This window comes from Fukomys damarensis, unplaced genomic scaffold (assembly GCF_012274545.1).
Source record: "Fukomys damarensis isolate Sample0158 unplaced genomic scaffold, DMR_v1.0_HiC HiC_scaffold_11, whole genome shotgun sequence".
Classification (NCBI taxonomy): Eukaryota; Metazoa; Chordata; class Mammalia; order Rodentia; family Bathyergidae; genus Fukomys; species Fukomys damarensis.
In genome coordinates this window covers 21,727,467-21,730,775 of record NW_022900923.1, presented here as the reverse complement: position 1 = coordinate 21,730,775, position 3,309 = coordinate 21,727,467, and the positions used below count along the sequence as shown (strand labels likewise).

The window sequence follows — 3,309 nt, the reverse complement described above, 5'->3', positions numbered from 1 at the left end:
ACCACTGAGCTAAATCCCCGGCCCCAAATCATCAATTTTTTGCATGTACTTCCAGAGATATATTATGCACATACAAGTATATGTATAGATACATGTATATCTCTTGGCTTCCCCCTGCCCGTGTTTTAAATTAATAGAAACGTTTTATGTACTGTTTTGTTCCTTGTTTTTAAAAAAATTTTTTAAATTTAATTTATCTTGGAGATTTTGGGGGGGCACTTTTTTTTTTTTTTAACAGTATCACTCTCTGTCATTGTGATGAGTTTTGATGAGTTCAGCTTTGCCACTTGCAACAAGGGATGCACTTTCAATTAGATCAGCCCATAAAGTACCTTGGGTAAGGAAAGCCTCATCTGGTTTCAGATTCATTTCTCCAATTACTTCATTGGCAGTCTTCACAAAAGTATTGCCAGTGATTTTTCTTTTCTCCTTAGAACTTGTAGTCATATTTAATGTTTTGCTAATTCTTTTTCCTGGGTTTCTGGCTTCATCTGATATTGGTAAAGTAGTCATCCCATTATAGAAGGAATGAGCAGCACGTATCACTTTGACCTGAATTCCAAGCTTTTTGAGGGCCTCTCCAACAGACTGGCTTTCCCGCTGTCTCATAAAGCCATTATCAATGTGCACAGCAATGAATTGATCTTGATTCAAAGCATGATTTAGCAAAGCTGTACAAACTATGGAATTGACACCACCACTGAGTAAAACCAAAACTTTTGATGTGCCTACTTGCTCTTTGATTTCTCAAATGCATTCAAGTTCTCTGTTCTACACTGTAAAAGTCCCAGTGCACCCAGCTATATCATAAAAGGAAATTCTTCTGTATTACTTTTCCATTTTCTGTAAGGCCAACTTCTGGGTGGAACTGTACTGCATACCACTTTTCAGATTCATTTGCTGTACCTGCTACAGTGTTCCCAGAATGTACCACAACCTTGATTCCACCAGCTACTTTGTCTACGCTATCTCCATGTGTAAGCAAAACAATTTCTTCCTTCTGAAGGCCCCCAAATAATGAACACGTATTATCCACAATGATGTTGAAGACTCCATCTTCTCTAACACTTTTTTTGTGCATAGTACACCCAAATACCTTATTCATTATCTGTACGCCGTAGCAAATCCCAAAACTAGGCTTGCCAATAGTGAATATTGCTGGATTAAACCAGGGAGCATCTTCTGTATACACAGAATTAGGGCCTCCAGAGATGATAATAGCATGGAATCCTTGTTCTTTTATGACAAATGCTGGTGTTTCCAGGGGGAAGATTTCAAATTGCACAAATAGTTCCCTCACTCTTTGGTCTGTGACTTTCCCATACTGAGCACCAGTATCCCAAATGACAATAGCTTCTTCATAATGTTGGTGGCCATCCTTAAGGTCTCCTCCAGCTTGGGAGTGTCCATTGCACAGAGCCATCAGGGCTGGGGCTGGCGGGAATACGAGTCAGGGCAGGAGGGTCCCAGAAGGGTTGGTGCCACGGGCCGAGGTCGAAAGGGAGGCCTGGTCGAGGAGCAGCAGGGAGCGTAGAGGACTGGGCTCCGGGCTGCCCTCTGAGCGCCCAACAGAGAAGCAGCCTTGGAGCGCAGGGCCCTGCTTCGTGAGAGACAAGACCAGCAGCACTCACTGTTTTGTTTTTTCTTAACTGGGGACTGAACCTCGGGCGTTTGCACTGGGCTACATCGTCATCTTTTTAAATTTTATGATAGGGTGTTATTTTTCCAGGTTGGGCTTAAATGTGCTCTCCTGCCTCAGCCTCCTCATAGCGCTCTAGGCATGCACCATCGCGTCCTGCTGCTCTTTTGTTGGAGCTGTCCAGTAGGGCTAGTTCTTTCTTAGTGCTATTGCTTTTGAGAATTTTCCTGGCTATTTTTGTTTGCTTATTTTTTGTATTAATTTTATACAGTTGATCTGTTTAATCAGGATGAAAGTAGGTTATAAATTGTTAACAACAGTGCCTTCCCCCAGTGGCAATGAATTAACACATCAAAAATTTGCCACTCACACTGCATGTTCATTGTACTCAGAGATCAGTGGGGAAGGCACTGGGTGGGATATGGGCTCTGCTCATTTTTTGCTATCCAGCGAATGCCACTGATAAGAGTCTTCCAGACATTCTAGAATGCTGGCTGTTGCTGTTGCAGAGGGAGAGAACGAGAAATCAAGTAGTATTAGTAGAAAATTTAAAAGCTAGACGGGGACATACACATATGTCACTTCTCCCTATGTTTTATTGGTCCAAGCAAGTCATACGGCCTCATATAATGTCAAGGGGATAGAGAAGGTGCGGTTTTGTTCTGTGCCTGGGAGGCAGCGGGAAATATTTGATGCAGAGTGCAATGACTGCCATAATTTGGTCTTACACTGCACAATAGGCCCCTCCCTAAGGGAGAGAACACTAGCTTCTGAACAAAGAGTACAGTGTACAGTATTGAAATTTTAGAAAACTTATTGCAGTAAAAGACACATTGCCTTTAATCCCCCTCCAGATCCCCACCCCTCCCTTGAACACACTCGATCCCGTTATTCTTCCCACTCTGAAGCAGTTCTGGAAGTCCTTCGTCATGTCTTTAGTTGTGTTGTTGTGGCTCTGTTGAAGTTCTGAATCAATTCAGAATGTCTACCTTTTGTGATCATTTTGAATTTAGAAAGTTCCAGAACTTACTCAGTGCTAGATGGGGAAAATAAGGTGGGTGAGGACATAGCATCTTTATAAGCCCGCCTTTCTATTGGATGGCACTTGTCAGCAGCATTCACTGTGTTTTTGATCACACTTAATGAAAAATACTAAAGAGGACTTCCAGAACTGGTTCAGAAAGCGGCAAGAACGATGTGTTTGAAGCAAGGAGTATTTTTAGGGGATTAATGACAATATTTCTTTTATCATGATACATTTTAAAAAATTTATTGATTTATTTTAGCCAGGCAGACAATAGCATCATGAGCTAAATCCCCTGCCTTAGCACAATACATTTTAAAAATTTAAACATTCATCATATTTTTTCATCACATTTGGTATTTAGTAACTACACTGTTTGAAACTGTAGAATATCTGAATGATGTATTAGTTTTTTATTTTTTTCAGTGCCAGAGTCCAACCCAGGACCTCACACATGCTAAGCAAGCATTCTACCGCTGAGCTACACCCCCAGTTTAAAAAAAAAAATTATGAAGTCTCACTTTGTTTCCCAGGCTAGCTCAAACTCCTGGGCTCAAGAGGTACATGGCACCACACCCAGCTTAAAAAGAAGTATTTTAAGTATCTCCAATAACCTACTGCTAAAAATTCTTGTGCTGAGTGAAAC

The 3,309-nt window shown here is 41.2% G+C and overlaps 1 pseudogene; it reads right to left on the bottom strand.

Moving 5' to 3' along the window:
• Positions 1-240: 240 nt before the first annotated feature.
• Positions 241-1,423, bottom strand: LOC104866400 (annotated as a pseudogene).
• Between the last annotated feature and the right edge of the window lie 1,886 nt (positions 1,424-3,309).